This window comes from Lygodium microphyllum, chromosome 1 (genome assembly GCF_053477565.2).
Source record: "Lygodium microphyllum isolate KBCC chromosome 1, Lygodium_microphyllum_v1.1.10, whole genome shotgun sequence".
NCBI lineage: Eukaryota > Viridiplantae > Streptophyta > Polypodiopsida > Schizaeales > Lygodiaceae > Lygodium > Lygodium microphyllum.
This window is the reverse complement of record NC_141135.1, coordinates 113,892,810-113,911,636: the sequence shown is the minus strand read 5'-3', so window position 1 is coordinate 113,911,636 and position 18,827 is coordinate 113,892,810.

Sequence of the window (18,827 nt, the reverse complement as noted above, 5' to 3'; positions counted from 1 at the left end):
AGCTCGAGGGGGAGTGTTGAGATATCGAGCTCCACTCGTGATATGCCAGGGTGACCGTTGTGCATTTATGTCACCGACTTGTCAGTTGCAGATGCGGTTGGTACACCGCCCATGAATAATAGCTACATGATAGCTATCCTTATCTACTCTAGTTCATGGCTCAGTTAGTATGCCACCTTAGTTAGTTGAGTTTGGTTTGAGACCCACATATAGGGTTCTTCTATTTCCTTGTAAGAGAGTTCTTTTGGCTTACACAACTAAGAAGAGGAAAACTGTTTTCAGCCTCCACCTCTGTGTGTATTCCCCCATTGTGCAAGCAAGAAAGCTACAAGTGAGGCTCCTTCCTTCTCTCCCACAATCTTGACAGGAGAGATAAATAATGGTTTTTGTTCTCCACAACCAGGCAGCCAATTGACGAGCGGAGACTGGCAATAGAGAGCGAAGATAAGATGTAGATCATGTATCGGGTCAGTTGGGTGGTTTGTTTACAGGCCCCATCTTCCATCTTTCCCTCAATTCATGATATGGCGCCTTCTTCCTGATCAGGTGAAAAAAACGCAACCCCCCCTCTCGTTTTTCAATTTTTGGGCTCCCAAAGGGTCACACGCTTTGGGCTCTCCTAGAGTCCATTTCCACACTTGCCATTTTGGGCTTGGCCTTCCGGGCACTCCCTCTTCCTCGTCCAGTGTCCGATTATTGGTCTGAAAAATCCTGGGCATCCATCTTGAAGTCCTCCACTGCCGGCATCTCCCAGGGTCTTGTCTCGCACGTCACAAATTATGAAAATTCTCCGACCGCTGTCTAGTGGCTCTTTTAAGCATTTCTCAGGCATTGCCGCTTAAAATCGTACTGATTTCCACCACCGCCTTCGACGAAGCCTATTTTTCCCCGGATATTCGTAATTTTTTGCTATTTTTAAGCACTTCTTGGCATAAAAAATCATCTATCATTGGCGACCACGAGATAGGGTGACTCAGCCCTCGAATCCCACGAATAGATCTGCACATAAACAACAAAAACGAGCATCAAGCTGATACAAAAAATACACAATACAACATATCACAGCTCATACCCTACCCCTTGACCAAACCAAGGCATGAAATCCACGAGGAGTAGGCCTAGCATAATCTGATAGAAGGCCCGAAGCTAGTCATTAACCAACTGCTGCAACACAACCAAACTAAAAAGAACTATCAAAGAGGTTGCCCTAAGTGGTGGTCTGAACTACCTATCTAACTAAGGACAACTCAACCAGGAGCTCCTCCTAGGCGAGGACTCCTATAGCCTGATCAAGAAATAGTTTCTTTTAGCACATTACTCTTTTAACCTCTCATTTTCCATACGCGGGCGTGTAAAAAGGAGGGAGCTGAGCGTAGTGACCCAAGGAGAATAGGGCATTGGCTTCAGGTCCTGTCTCCGTACCCAAAAACCTACCAAGCCCTTGCAAGGCGACACTTAATCCTTTTCTAATGCTCACTTTTATTTTGGCTCCAACCTTCATTTATTTCTTTTTTTATTTTGGCAAGATGTCACCCCCGGGTCTTACTCGTCCCCAGGATCCTACCAAGCCTTTGCAAGGTGATAAACAACCGCTCAAGGATTTTTCTTTATTTCCTTCAAACCCCTTTTTACACACCTCCGTATATTCATGTATTGTATTTCAGATCTTTAGGGTTTTGTCTCTTTCCATCATTATTTTAGTAGGCCTCTCTAACTGCCTCACAACTAATAGGAACTCCTGGAACGGCCACCTAGTAGGTCAGTAGAACAGGGTCACTAGAACTCCTGTCAGATAAATGGAACATAAACCTGGGACTTCATGCCTCAAGTGCCGGTCCCTAACAAACAAAAGAAAGTAACCCTTACATGCATATATATCAATAATTGCTTAAGGAAAAAACTCGAAAAGGGTACGAAACCACGTGGAATGGCCACAAGAAGCTTCTTCGCACCAAAGGCTCCCTCCAATGACTTCGTCAACCTGTATGGTACAATCACTAAAACAACAAAGCATTAAACGTACCTGCACCAAATAGAGATAGGGCCCTCTTGGCCTAAAGAAATAGCACTTTTCATTGCAAACTAACTGGCCCTCTTGGCCTAAAGAAATCAGATATTAACTACTTAAAACAGTTGGCCCTCTTGGCTTAATGAAACAAACAACTAGCTCATAGAGATCCCTCCTCGGAAAAAGGTAAATATACGCAAATACACTCCATTCCAAGGGGAAAAATAAGGCTCTCAGCTCTAGACTAAATGCATCAAATTATGACCCATACCTCCTGCATATATAGCAAGAGGCGTATGCATAACATGTCTTCTGATCAACCTATGGGTCCAAGATAATAACGGTAGATGGGTCCCGGCTACTCTTTGCATTACCCATATCAACCATCGCCTGCCGTATAATGCGTGGTCTGATAACATCCCCCACAAGCGACCAGGTCCTTTCTCATTATCAATAGCAACATCTAGACTAGGACCATAGTTGAAAAAGAGGTCATCTTCATAAGCAAAATTAGCTAAGGAATCTGCAAACTGATTCCAATAACGTGGAATCAGCTGAAGAGATATGCTCTCAAATTCATCAAGTAGGGTTATAGCAGTTCGATGATACATACGAAGGAGAGGATTTCGGACTGTATATGTTTCATTGAGTTGATTTAAGATCAGTTGGGAATCCCCTTTTATTAAGAACCGCCTAATGCCACCTTTCTTAGCAATATTCAATCCCATAATTAGGGCTTTATACTCCACCATGTTGTTAGTGAATCCTACCCCGAGGTAAGCAGCTAATTTCATTGTAACTCAACGTCGAGGATCTCGGATAACTACAACACTTCCTTTTCTATTAGGACCCTTGGACGCTCCATCAAAGTATAATATATACATCCATAATGGGTTTACACAGCCAACCATCAAGAACTCCCCTATTCATAATTATAATAGTCAAAGTTCAACATATTTAGAGGATGAACTGACGGCTCCATCGCACCTTCTTCATTAAACTCAACAGGGATGCTTGTCAAGATTTGTAAACAGTGATGGCAAAAAACTTTAATTTCCCACACAAAGGTACTGTCTTCTTGCTCAATCACTTTATATCCCTTGCTCCACCAGATAAGCCTCCCCTGATGATATCTTTGCTCGAGATATGGGTGCTCCAAATAAGGAATTAACTGCCCCATCAACCAATTTAAGCTCTCCTGTAGGTCTCAAATCAACCCCAACATGGACCTGCAAATGCATTTTCCGTGTTACCATACTTAGAAATAATAAGGTTTAATCTTATTAAGATTAACCTTATTCTTAAATTCCACTCCTTGTAGATCGGCTAATAGAACTATGGACTTATTTTTACCTATCCAAACTATCTTGTAAGGGCCATCCCATCAAGGTTCCAACTTTCCTCGAAATAGCTCGTAATATAAAACTAACTGTCCCTTTTTAAAAGTATATTTCTTCACTTTCAGATCATGCAATTGTTTCATCCGCCGTTTAGCTACCTCTTGGTGCAACAAACTCTGCAATTTGAGCTCGTCCAAGTGGGCTATAGTTGTAAACCACTCAAATAGGGAATCTTCATCGCCCAGATAATGATTAATTGCAAATCTAATGGTCGACAACTCAATTTCTAAGGGCAATACACACTCCTCCCCGTAAACTAATTTGAATGGGGTGTGGCCAGTGGCTCGTTTAAACGTCGTATTATACGCCCAAAACGCCACATATAATTTTGTATCCCAGTCATGCTTCTTCTCGAAGACTATCTTGGATAGGATACCCACAAGCTCCTTATTGGTACTTTCGACTTGTCCATTTGCTTGCGGATTATAGGGGATCGTCTTATTATGCATGATTTTCCAAGCTTCAATCAGGCTTTTAATCACTTTATTTAAAAAGTGAGTTCCACGGTCCGATACTATTTCCTTTGGCGAACCAAAACGGTAGATGATTTGCTCAAGTAGGAAACTGGCAGTCTCTTTTGCATTGTAATGCCTCGTCGCCCATGCTTCTGACCATTTTGTAAAATAATCAGTTAATATATCTCTTCTGAGTTATAGACGATGGGGTGATAAGACCCACAAAGTCAATGCCTCACTTCTCAAATGGAAGGATAGCCATGATAGGCGTAAGTGGACGCTTCCTATTCTCTCTGTTGTCATGTCTTTGACAGGTAGCACATCCCTCAACATATTCAAAGGACTCTTGGAAGATGGATGGCCACCAATATCCAACTCTTAAATCTTTATGTGCCATTAACCGCCTAGCAAAGTGCCCTCCACAAGTGGAGTCATGGCACTCTTCCAAAATAAAGGGAACCTCGTCAGGCCTCACACATCGGTGATAGATATCATCAGCACCCTACCGATATAATGTGCCTGCGATCAAGGAAAATCTTAATGCTTGCTATTTAATTTTTTTCTTCTCCGATTTTGATAAAGTAGCTCAAGTCTCTCCCGTAGAACGATAATGCGTTATAGCAGCATACTAGGAGGGAATAGACGTCGTATCAATCTTGAACAAAGTCTCCATGTCACTTCCTTCAAGCAAGCCCTCTTTTGGCTCTCCAAAATCCATAAGACACTCTACAACGCCCTAAAGCTTCGGCGGCTTACTCTTAATCTCATAATCAAATTCCTACAAAGTGATTAACCACTTTGCTAAATGGTCATGCGACTGTAACGAAGCCCTTCCGCCTTCATATAAAAAACCACCCTCTCATAAAGAATGTAGTGCTTGAACTTTTTGGTCGCAAATACCATCGCAAGGCACAACTTCTCCATATAAGCGTAGTTAATTTCCGATATGCCCAACTTCCAACTAGCAAAAGCTATCAGATGGTACCACTTTTCCTCCGAGATTTGGGCTAAACAGCAGCTGATACTATACATGGTTGCTATTGAAAATATATAGAACATTTCGCCCCTTTTTGGTGCTTTTAAAATAGGTGCTTTGGCAAGTGCCTACTTCACATCGTCAAAAGATACTTTGCAAGGATCACTCCATGAAAACTGACAGTTAAAGGACAATAGGTTTGTCAGCGGCAACGTTCTTTCTGCCAAGGCATTGATAAACCTCCGATAATACCCTACTGATGACAGAAAGCTACGTACTTCCTTTGGAGTATGTGGCGGACTCATGGCGATTATGACCTTGATCTTTTCAGGATCAGCCGCAATTCTTACGAAACTAACCACATGACCTAACAAGAGCCCATAAGGGACTCTGAAGACGTACTTCTGTGGGTTAAGAGCTATGCAAAATTGTCTGCAATGCTCAAAACACTTGCGCAAAATGATCAACTATCTATCCCTTATGGTGGCTGCCCCCAGATCGTCAATGAATACTTTCAGCTCCACTGGGAGATGTCACCAAAGGTCTTGTCATGTTCTTTGCCACGAACCAGGTGTATTACACAACCCAAATGCCATCACATGGTACGCAAAGGTACCGAAGACTGTAATAAACGTCGTTTTTAGCTTGTCTTGCTCAGCAATCGCCATTTGGTTATACCCTGCAAAGCAGTCCATAAACGAATATATTTTCCTACCTGCTAGTTGATCCAAAATTTGGTCAATAAATGGCAATGGATCGTAATCTTTAACAGTCTGCTTATTCAACTCTCTAAAGTCTACACAAAGACTGATTTGATTATTATTCTTCTTCTTGATCACAATTGGTGAGCACCATTCAGTATGCTGAATAGGGAAGATCAAACTCGCTTTTCACAACTTTTGTAGTTCCTCGTACAACTTGTCCCTTAATTCAAAAGGCATACGCATTACTTTTTGACGTACAGGGTGGGTACCTTCCTTTACAGGAATAGTATGCATAGCTAGACTGAGACGAATACCCCAAAGTTCATCATAGCTCCAAGCAAAGATATCACGAAACTCTTGAATTAAGGACACATAATCCTCTCTTTCTTCCGAACTGAGCATGGACCCTAATTTAATTGGACGCGAATCATTTAGCGTACCAAGATGCAGCTCAATAACGTCCGCGTCTCTTATTCGATCATGAGGCTCTATTGGCTCATTCAAGGTTATCTAATAAATATCCTCTGTAGTGGAACCTTCCTTAGATCCATCACTCGATGACGTCTCACTACCAGATCGATCATCTACTATTTCTAGTTCAGTGGAGGATAGTGGAGCTCTCTCACTCTGAGGAGACTCAGGGTAAGCATCCACTATTACATGATGGGCACCTCGACTTAGAATCACTCGACTAGCAGGTATATCGACTTGACAGTCTATCTGTAGAATCCATGGCTTGCCTAGCAAAACTCGATAGCTATGACATCCTGCAAACCTTATCACTCTAAAGTCTAGATAGCATTCCATGCTCGCAACTATAAGGTGGACCTTAGTAATGCAACCTTCTGGTTGTCTTAGACTATCATCAACCATCCTAAGAAGTGTGGAGCCATCTTTTTGGATCTCTAGACCTAACCTCTCCATCAAGTCTAAACTTATGATATTGAGGGAGGATCCAGTTTCCACGATAGTGTGCTCCACTAATATTCCATCCACATATGCTAGAACCCTAGGGCAATGCTTTTCAGCATGATCGAACCAATCTTCCCCCACTCTAGCTATGCCCAAAGGTTCTACTATATACCCTATACGTAGGATTTTCTTGAATTCCTTGCGTACTCCTGGAGAAAGTTTAATCAGTTGCATGAGATTCATGTGTGGTTTGACTTTGCAAAGGGAACTTGCTAGATCAAAGTCGTGGTAATTAGCCAAAGTTCTCTTCTGACACCAAACCATTCTCTCCTTTGGTCTTTCCATCGGTTTTGGTACCTCTTTTTTAGCCTTTACCTTCTTTCTTGGCAATCCTTTATCCTCCTCAGGATCGACTTTACTACCAATAGGTCTTAACGGTCCACTTTCCTTATTAGGATTCGTGACTTGCTTTTCCCTAGCATCTTGCTTACGGCTTCCCTTGACAGGTTTTACAATTCCTTTATCACCCTCTTTAATCTTTTGACCTCTTGTTACGACTCGTAGATTAGAAGTTTCAGCATCATTGACACGTACAGCCTCAATAAGGCTGACTCCACTGCCATGAGGTAATTCCTCTACAATAGCCTTTCCTCTTTGCAGTATTTGCCTTGGTCCATTGTCTTCCTGGACATTATTCCCTTGTGTGCAATGGTTAATTGGACCTGGTTGTTTACTCCCTTGTTGGAGAGAACTGATCTTACTCCAACAAGTAGCAGCTAAGTAGCCAGACTTTCCGCAAATATTGCATTTGATATTTGGGCAATTCCTAGGGAAATGTTAGCTCCCACACCACTTACAACTGAATCTTGAGGGGCCACCCTCTTCCGGGCATTGGCTCCCTATCAAATTTTGCTGCTTCTTAAGGAATTTGACATCCACAGCTATTTGTTGATACTATTCAGAGATCATATTGGTGTAGTGCTTCATCATGCCCTTAACTTCACCAAGGACATTAGAAGCACTCGACTCATAGCGGCGATCGTCAATCTGTCGTCCAATGGGCCTAACCACTTGATTAGAAATTATCAGCTGACCAATTGGGACAACATTAGGATTCATTGTTTGGTTTCCACCACTATTTAGCAAGGCCGCCTGACTAGCCATAGGCATAGTCATACTAGGAGGAGCTGGTAACATAGGCAAATTCGACATAATACTCCCTTTGCCACCCGTATTTAATATGGGGTCCCCTTGACTCCCATTGGTCAGGGCCAAATTATTACCATTTGAATTTATCATTGCTGCATAAGCTGCTTGCAAGTGTGACTCTACTCCTTCTGCTTGGGTAATGGCACTGTCCATATTGGCCAAAGCAACACTACTCAGTTGTACCTGGATATTAAAATCCAATCCATGTAGAAAATATTACAACTCTGTAGCCCCTGGAATGGGAATATAAGCGTTAAGTTTGCGGAGAACTTACTTTAGTTTCTTGGCATATGCCTAGATATTCTCATTTGGCTCTTGGCATGTCACATTGAGAACACGCAACCAATATTGCCCACCCTTCTTAGGGGCAAAATCTCTATAGAAAGTCGTAAAGAATTGGGCACTGCTAGTTATGGTTTCGGCTTCTAGACCGTGATATCACACTACCGCTCTTCCTTTTAACGTCATGTTGAAGCACATCATTAGGTGTCCTTCGTCTTGGATTCGATAGTTGAACATGAGCATTTGAAACTCCTTAATGTAGAGTTCTCCATCTTCTTCTGCTAACCCATGGAAAATGGGCAACAGTGCTCCTAATGTCCGTAAATCTAGTGTACCTGCTGGGATTGCGATAGGTTGTGCCATGGCTATCGCCGGATTGACAACAGGAGTCTGTGTAGGGAACACTACACCCCCACTTGTTGTGGGTTGATTAATTGGAAATAGGAAAGTACCAAGACTTCCACTTGCACTACTCAAAGAGCTACTCGTAACACCTAGGTTACTAGAAACTTATACGTAACGGGCTGCTCCTTTCAGGAGAATAGCATCTTACAATCTCCAACTGCCATCTAGCCCTCTCAGCATGTTCTGCTTTTTGTATTTCGGCTTGACGGTCGTTGTCGGAGGACATAAACCAACTATTTGGTCCCTAAAAACCCTAGATTCGCGAACCACCACTTGTTGGTGGCTCCCGGCAGACGCACCACTGATGGGACCTAAAGTGGGCCGGCATTGGTAATAAAGCTTCAAATAGAGGAAGACAAAGATGGAACAAGCACACGTTAGGACCTCAATGTCAACTTCTCCTCCATTATTCTCCCACCATATCTCCAACAGTTCACCCACACTAAAATGGTATCCTCAAAAGATAGATACCCCAAACTTAAGGACACTTTACATACAACCACAGGATATGACATATTTATCAACACTCCCCCTCAAGCTCAGAATGAGCTTGCACACATAAGAATCCAAGTGCACTCCTGAAGTACTCAAACTTATCTTTACCTAATGCTTTGGTAGAGATATCAGCAACTTGGTCATTGGTTTTCACATGGACTAAGTCAGTCTCTCCATCAATGACTTTTTCTCTAATGAAATGATAGTGCACTTCTATGTGTTTTGTCCTTGCATGGTAGACTGGGTTCTTTGCCAACATAATGCTACTAACATTGTCACAATACATAATGACTCCACCATCAATCTCTATCCCCATGTCATATAGGATCAATCTCAGCCATGTCCGCTCACATGCTGCCAATGCAATGCCTGTATATTCTGCTTCAGTGCTTGATAAAGCAACTATAGGTTGCTTCTTACTGCTCCAACTTACCATGGCTGATCCAAATGAGAATGCATAGCCACTAGTAGATGTTCTATCCATAGAGCTACCTGCCCAGTCTGCATCTGAGTATCCAAACAATGTAGGCTTGATTCCTTTTTCATAAAATAGCCCAAATCCAACTGTCTTCTTCACATATCTAAGAACTCTTCTCACTACATCCAAATGTGATTTGCATGGTTTCTGCATAAACTGACTTATCAATCCAACAGCGTAACTCAAGTCTGGTCTTGTAATGGTCAAGTAGATAAGACTACCAACCATCTTTCTAAACATAGTAGCATCCTCAACATAAGATCCATCATCCATCAACTTAGCATTTTGATCCAATGGTATATCAACCGGTTTGCATCCTGTCATGCCATATTTTTCCAACATCTCCAATGCATATTGCCTTTGTATCAGCCATATACCATGAGGTGTGTCAATAATCTCAATGCCCAATAAGTATCTCAACAAACCAAGGTCCTTTATATCAAACTCTTTATGTAACCCATGCTTGACTTCAGTAATCTCCTTCTCAAGTGTACCTGTAATAATGAGATCATCAACATAGATGACCACAACAACCATACCATCTTTTGTATGCCTCACATAAAGTGAATAATCAGCTTTGCTCTGCTGAAATCCCATACTGCATAAGAACTTGCTGATTCTATCACACCATGCTCTTGGTGCTTGCTTCAATCCATATAAAGCCTTCTTCAGCCTGCATACATAATGTGAGTATTTTGGATCCACATAGCCCTCTGGTTGATCCATGTGCACTTCTTCTTCTAAGTTGCCATTCAAAAATGCATTTTTCACATCCATTTGATAAAGCCTCCAACCATAGATAGAAGCCAAAGCAATTACCAATCTCACTGTCGTCATTTTAGCTACTGGACTGAATGTTTCTTCATAGTCCAAACCATAAGTTTGTGCATATCCTTTTGCAACTAGCCTTGCTTTATACCTTTCAAGAGAACCATCCGACTTACATTTGACCTTCTAAACCCATTTACATCCAATGGACTTCTTGCCATAAGGTAGTTTTACCAAATCCCAAGTCTTGTTTTTCCTTAGTGCATCCATCTCTTCATCCATTGCTTGTCTCCACTCTTTGCTATCTACTGCTTCTTCAAAGCAAGTAGGCTCCACATGTTGTACATAAGAAACCATGTATGCATAATGCATCTTCATGAACCCATTATAAGTCAATCTATCAACTGGATACCTTACCCTTTTTGACCTTCTCAATTGAGGTGCACTACCGTGTGTCTCATCTGGTCTAGGATGTGGTGGCACATACTTTCCTACACTTCTAGTGCCAGGTGTTTTAACATGTGGAATGCCACACTCGTCATCTATAGATTCATCTTCTGAACTTTCAGTCATTGGTCTCTTACCTTTTGCAACTTCTGCACTCCTTTGTGCATTTCTCAATCTACCACTCCATGGACTGTAGCTGCCACTGCTTTTCACATTCTCTTGAGGTCCTAAAGCATCTTCCACATGCTGATTTTCAGTTTTGCTGTTTGCTGAAATTTTCCTTCCATAGCCATTATCATCATTGCTTTCATAGGAATCAACATCCACTGCAATTTTGGGCTTGTACCATGATTCATATTCACTGAATTTGACATCTCTACTTATGTATACTTCCTTACTCACCGCATCATAGCATTTATATCCCTTCTTCTCATCAGGATATCCAAGGAAAATGCATTTTATAGCCTTAGGTTCCATCTTCTTTCTCAAATCATCTGGAACATGAACATAACAGACACATCCAAAGACTCTAAGGTATGCAACAGTGGGTTTCATGCCATACATTCTCTCATATGGTGACATATTATGAATCAAGGTTGTAGGTGTTCTATTCATAATGTGAACTGTAGTATGCACTGCTTCTGCCCAATATGACAATGGCATGTTCATTTGGTTCATCATTGCCCTTGCAACCTTTGCAATAATCCGATTCTTCCTTCCAGCCACACCATTTTGCTGAGGTGTATACCTGCATGTCAATTGCCTTTTGATACCGTGATCTCTCAAGAAGTCACAAAACTCATATGACATGTACTCTCCACCATTATCTGACCTCAAACATTTTATGTAGCATCCAAACTGCTTTTCAGCCATAGATTTAAATTCCAAGAACTTTTCAAATGCTTCACTTTTATGCTGCATAAAGTACACCCAAGTCATCCTACTGAAATCATCAATGAAGGTGATATAGAATCTACATTTTCTGCTCATGGAAACATTCTGACATGGGCCCCAAATATCTGAGTGTATTATTTCCAAAGGATAGCTGCTTATTCTCCCCCTCTTTGGAAATGGCAATCTAGACTGCTTGCCAAATTGACAAGCCTCACATACATGATCAAAATTCACATATCCTAAATGCGGTAGACCACAGACTATCTGTTTTGATTGCATTTGCTTCAATCTTTGCAAATTAACATGACCAATCCGTCTATGCCATAATTCCACATCCTTATCTTGCCCATGTCCTCTCTCAACATACATAGAGTTTTGAATCACTGGGGTACCTGCATCCAAAGCAAACAATCTCCCTTTCTTTCTACCATGAGCAATCACCCTGCCAGTTCTCCCATTATGGAACTCTTCAATAAAACATCCAAACTTATTGAATCTCACTTGCAATCCTTGATCTGTCACTTGACCAACCGATGCTAGGTTCTTAGTTATTGTGGGCATATAAAGTACATCACCAAGCTTGTTCTCAATCCCATCTTTAGTAACAAGTGGCACACTACCAATATGAGTAATTTTATGTAAAGTATCATCACCAGTGGCAACATATTCATCGTTCTACATTTGCTCCTTGCTATCAAACCACTCAGCATGATGAGTCATGTGGTTTGTAGCTCCTGAATCCAAAAACCAGTCATTCTCACGAGGAGGATGAGTCATGCTCCCAAGCACATGCTCCATAGCAAATAGGTGACCTCTAGGCGATCCACCTCTAGGTCCATAACCTGTACCACCATAAGTGCCTGCATAGTGGCCATATTGTGTCCTTCCACGACCCCTAGACATAGCATTCTGTTTCCGATAACAATCCCTCTCAAAGTGACCAAACTGCCCACAATAATGACAAGTGCCATCTCTTTGTGAAGAAGGACTAGACCGTCCTCTACCTCTAGGGAAAGATCTCCCCCTGCCTCTATGCATGAAGTCACCACGACCAAAGTTGCCTCTTCCACGAGCAAAACCATAATTACTATGACCAGGTGAAGAGCCTCTAGCTCTAGATGAGCTGCCACGACCTCTCTGGTGATAGAAAACACTATCTCCACCTACATTTTTGCTAGACGCATTCAATCCCAACTTGATTTCTTCTGTAAGTAGCAATCCAATAAGCTCCTCAAAGTTAGGCATAGAGCCTCCCCTAACGGAAATAGAGGTATCCAAAGATTTGAAAGTTGGTCCAAGCCCATTTAGTGTCACTGACACTAAATCATCATCATCAATAGGTGCATTAATGGATGCAAGGTCTTCTGAAATTTTCTTGATTTCTGCCACATAGTCACTGATACTGTGATTGCCTCTCCATGCACCATGTAATCTCTGCTTAAGTTGTATCTTACGAGCCTCTATACATGTTCCATACATTTTTTCTATGATTTCCCATGCCTCCTTACAAGTGCTTGCCTTTTTGATATGAGGAATCAATGTTTCTGAAATACATATGGAGATCCAATGCAGAACCTTCCTGTTCTTCCCAGTCCAATCCTTGTACGCTTTCTTTTGCTCTTCAGTTGGATGTTCGGGAACTTCTAGACATTCATCATCACCTGTTATGAGGTCCCATAGACCTCTACCCATCAAAAAATTCTCCATCTTGTAAGACCACACACTATAGTTGTCTTTGGTCAATTTGTCCCCCACGATCTGAGTGATCTGTGCCATGTCAGACATTATGAGTGCTGCAAATTCAGAAGAAAACAACAATACAATCTGTCTAGAAACGGTATTCAGCAATATGATTGTCATACATGTGTCCAAAAACTGTCATATACATCCATCCATGATGCCAACATGTCATACTTTTAGTTCCCAACAAGAAACATCCAAATTGGATTCCACACGATGTCTGTATGACCCAAAATGCATTAAAACACGGGTCTAAAATGATCATTTTTCCTGCAATTTTTCTACTGATTTTTGTGCCAAGCTGGAAATACATATCAGGCAGAAGCTATAAGAAATTTCCCATAATTTCTGAGCAAAAAACGGCCTCCAAATAGCCTCCCGTAAATTGCATAGAAATTGCCCTTACACATCAACTGCCACGTGCCACTCTTACTGCACCTGTCGCCTGCTGTACCTGTTGCACTTGCTATTCTACCTATCCAAGGAATGTGCAGCTCTAACATTACTTGACATGGTTAGACAAATTCTTCAAAATCCCATATTAATAGCACATGTTGTGGGCATTCTTATAATCTCAATCATTTGCTGCATCCAATTAGTCTCCCTCTTTTTGACAATTGTTCCTCTTCTTCCTTCGATACCTGATGGATGCTGCTTACTAGAGCTGCTATTGCTGCTCACATCTAAATCTGTGTAGAGGTGCTGTCTCATCAGCCAGAGGTTTGCCCATGTCAATTGGCTTCTGCCACGCCTGCCACCCAGTCAAAGTCTGCTGCTCACATATGTTTTCTGACACAACAAATGTCCTCCATGTTTGCTACCTATCTTGGCTGCCCATCACTCATTCATACCCTGCTGCCACTGCTGTTCTGGAAATCTGTAGCAAGACGCACATCAACTCTCTCACTGATGCATGTGTGTGGGCCGCATTATGCATTCAAATGAAAGATTGTTTAAATGGTAATTTTAATTACTTTTGAGGTCGGCATCAACGCCCAGAGAGGCACAAGCATCTGGCGCAGGCAGAGGTCTGTTCTGCGATCCTGTCCTGCATGTCTTCTGCCATCGTCCTGTTTAGCATTACTCCCTGTTATCATTGTCGTCATCTTGTAGCTCCTCAAGCCTCCATTTCCTGAGCCACAGGCAATCCAAGAGCACCGCAATCCTACACAGTCGGTCCTCTTTGTGCGTTAGGGGTGGACCAGATGGTGAATCCCCTCCGACAACCCACAAACGGTCTATAGTCCAAAGGCCTAGGCATACTGATACATTGAGAGAGGCACCAGAGTCTACAGCTGTGTCGTTGCAGACTATGAGTGATTATGTGCTTTCTCCTTGAGAGTGCAAATGGCTAGTGCTGGTAAGAAGATCGTCGTTGCCGTAGATGCCTCCGACTCCTTAGAGATTGACCTCTGATGGATCCTTCACAACCTTACCAAGAAGCCTGATCACATTGTCCTCATCCACTCAGCTCCCTATGTCGGCCCGGATTTGGGGTTTGTTTCATTGATATTGTTACATTGATATCAACGCAGCAATCTTATTTTATTTGCTACTCCGTCCACAGTTTGTTCTATCTATCTGCAAATATGGTAGTTGTGGGTAGGAGCAGGTGCATTTGAGATGGAAGAGATCTACTTGCCTCTTGATACAACTAATGAAATGGAAGTACAGGCTCTAATACCATAATAAAACTTCAAATAGAGGAAGACAAAGATGGAACAAGCACAGGTTAGGAGCTCAATGTCAACTTCTCCTCCATTATTCTCCCACCATATCTCCAATCGTTCACCCACACCAAAATGGTATCCCCAAAAGATAGATATCCCAAACTTAAGGACACTTTACATACAAACACAGGATAGGACATATTTATCAACAATTGGCTATGGCACTAGCTGGACCTCATGCATACGACAAACAACCCCACCACACGGCCTCGCGGGCCAGGAGTGTCTAAAACTCACTTTTCACTAAATACTTATGAAGATTTTGCGTTCTATCCAATATGTAGTCCAATGTTCACCTTCGCTTCTCCTCAAAGGGAGATCCCATAACATATAGGCCTAATGCCTCGTAATACACACATAGGGAAGCACCTCTCAACTAATTGCCGCAACTCCACTATGACTCTCCTACACCTCAGGGATTAGCCCCAAGATGCGTCACTAACACATATAACATTCGCACAAACTCCACTCTTTCATAATTCAACGTTCCAAGAGATTTTAATTTGCCTCACAAAACTTTTCCCAATGGAAACACCCGTCTAATCCTACAGCTTGGGTTTCCTGTCCTCTCAGCATTGGTCAAAGTTTATCAAACAAGTGCAATGCATTCCAGGAGATACCACGTGGTATGCTTGATGCAAGGTGTATGAAGATTGTGCACAACCATTTTATGTTTAAAAAAAACCAGCCATGTGAGGTGTGGAAAATAGCCCTTTCATGAATTTTAAATAAGCGTTACATGCTGCGCTGCTTTAGGGACTAGCACCGGAACTTTCCTGCTACTAGTCGCCTATATTTAATTATGAAACGATCCCTAAATGCTCTGCACAATGAAGGAAATCAAAATTTGTATCTTTTCAGCAATTAGATCGTCGCACAAACTTCATTCCCCCCTTACCGTTTAGGTGTTGCTGTGGTGCATAGGTGTAAATGGTTGTTTTGTATCATTTTTGTATGTAAAAAGCAATAGACACAGACTATAACACAAAGGATGAGGCTAAACTGAGGCTTGAACTCATGCTTTAACTTTTCCAAACATTCACGCACATAAATCTTATTTTTCCATATTTTTTGAGTGTAAAAATCCTAATTTTCTCTAATTTTTTGCTATTTTTCTCTATTTATTATTCATAGAAAATAGGTATTTTCTGATTTATTTGTGATGGCTTATTATTTTGACTGAAAATTAACATTTTCTTTGATTTTATCCCATTTCCATTCCTTTCTCCCAACTCAAAATTAAAAAAAAACCACCAATTTTCATTAAAAATGACATTTTGCGGGTTTTAAAGAATTAATAACGGCTCTAAATCATTACACGTTCTGCATTTCTGTATTTATAGCCCTCAGACATGATGCAAACAAGGTTCAAACAAAAATTCATCGCATATGAACAACATTTGGGCCATGAAACAACAAAAACAATCAAATTTCTTTGTAAAATTGAAGCATACCACGTGTCTTGTGTGTTGCGGGTTTTTTAATAATTATTTTGGGCAGCCCACAGACCGACCAACAACCATTCTTTAGTGCTGAACCTCTTTCCTCAGCCTCCTCTTCATCTTGAACCAATCCGATCACAACCGGACAAGCATTCTTCAGCCCCTCTTCTTCTTGATTTCTTGCACATGAATAGCCTCTATGCAGGAGAGAGAGGGAGGAGAGAGAAATATTGGTTTTTGTTCTCCACAACCAGGCAGCCAATTGATGAGCGGAGACTAGCAATGGAGAGCGAAGATAAGATATAGATCATGTATCGGGTCAGTTGGGGGGGGGGGGGGTTTGTTTACAGGCCCCATCTTCCATCTCTCCCTCAATTCGTGATATGGCGCCTTCTTCTGATCAGGCGAAAAAAACACAACCCCCCCCCCCCCCCCCCCCCCCCCCCATATTTTCTAATTTTTGGGCTCCCAAAGGGAGCCCGAAAGGGTCACACCCTTTGGGCTCTCCTAAAGTCCATTTCCATACTTGCCATTTTGGGCATGGCCTTTCGGGCATTCCCTCTTCCTCATTGAGTGTTCGAGTATTGGTCTGAAAAATCCTGGTCGTTCGTCTTGAAGTCCTCCACTGCTGGCATCTCCCAAGGTCTTGTCTTGCACACCAAAAAATTATGAAAATTCTGTAACCGCCGTCCAGTGGCTCTTTTAAGCATTTCTGGGGCATTGCCGCTTAAATTTGTAACTTTTTACTATTTTGAAGCACTTATCGGCATCAAAAATCATATGTCAACATGGCTTCAACCTTCCAATAGTACACTTTGATGTAGCACAAAAACAGCCCCTATATTCAAGAGCATGTAACAAGCAATAGGTAGCTTGCAATAGGCATGTAGAAGTAGGAGAGAAGAATAAATTTTTATTGCCCTTTTTTGCTTTGTAATTGGCCACCTATTTCAGGCTCAAGCACGTACATAGAGCAATCAAGATGCTCCCTTCCACAATGCTTATGCAATATCTACTTGCATCAAGCATAGCAATGCCGTGAATCTATAAGAAGAGAAAAATAAGTGTTGCTGCCCACAATACTTTGTTTGGGCTGAAGTATTCAGCCCACTTTCTTCTCATAAACAAGTCAAGGTTTCTTGACACTCCTCTCCCCAAGCTTCCTCTATGGTAGATTGTAGTGAGCTTCCAAGAGCATGAATGAGCCCTTTGTGTCAAGATTAATCAATAAAGCAAGTAGATGGACTCCAGTCCTCCAAATTACAGGATTGGAAGATCAATAGCAGCCTCTATTCAACTCTTAAAAGACTTAAGAGAGTGGATTTAATGTCTCTCTTGACATGGGAGTTCAAACTTAGTATACACAGGTTAGGCCCAGACCTTCCTCAAGACTCATAATTGAGCTCTAGTATGTATGGGATGTTGCCCCTTAAATACAAAGTTTTGCCCTGTTTTTCTCAGCCAAGAATGGCCTTCCATTTTTGTCAAAGCACGGGAAGAGTAACACTTACATGTCAAGTGGAGTCTGTTGTAGTTAGTTGTGGTTGCATGGCTTGAACTGCCCCTTTATGTGGTAGCTTTGGACACCTCTTCCCCTTCTCCATCCATGGTGCTTGATGTAGCCCAAAAAATGTGGCGGAAAAATTCGGCTATTTGCTGCCCTCTTGTCTCTGACTTGACTTGTTCATTAATATCATAAGTCACACAAGTGATGATGCAAGGCATACATAATGTCCTATGCTCAAAGACATAGTCAACTTCATGAATTTTGGTAATTTTTCTCAATAATAAACTTGTGAGTCCTATTTTTGAAGTAATTACATCACTGACACATGTAGTGAGGCTCACAACCAAGCCATTTACATGCCCAAAATCACTTATATCATGACATATGGAGCGACTTACAAAACTTGTAGCAACTCTACGTAAGCAATGCAAGGTAGATTATGAGTAAGTAAACAATTTCAATCTTCTTGTCAAAGGACCATGGTAAATTTATTGCATTTTAAGGCAGAGATTCCCCATCTTGTTTCACCATGCCATATGCTAGTGAACTTAGGTTTTTATGACTTATTGCACTAGGCAAGTCTTTTGTAGTATGTCTAGATTACAAGTGACCGAGTAGTATATGTAGAGGCTAAAAGTTTTATGTTTAGACCATGGGCAAAGAATCTCATAACAACATCCAAGTAGATTTCCTTGACTTAATTCTAGAAGACATTGAACCCCCAAGAAAATGAAGCTACACAGGCACAATCTTTGGTTATATAGAGGAATCAGATGAAGAAGAAGACCTAGAACCCACTACACTCCTTCAGGATGATTAGGAACCCTAGATATCTTTCTAAAATGTAATACATTCGGTATTGAGAATACCCTAATAAATCATACTCTTATATCTACAGTTAATTTGCATAATATTTGTTGCACTGATTTTGAAGCCAAGTACTTGTGTGACTAGAGTAGTGCAACGAAAGAGTGG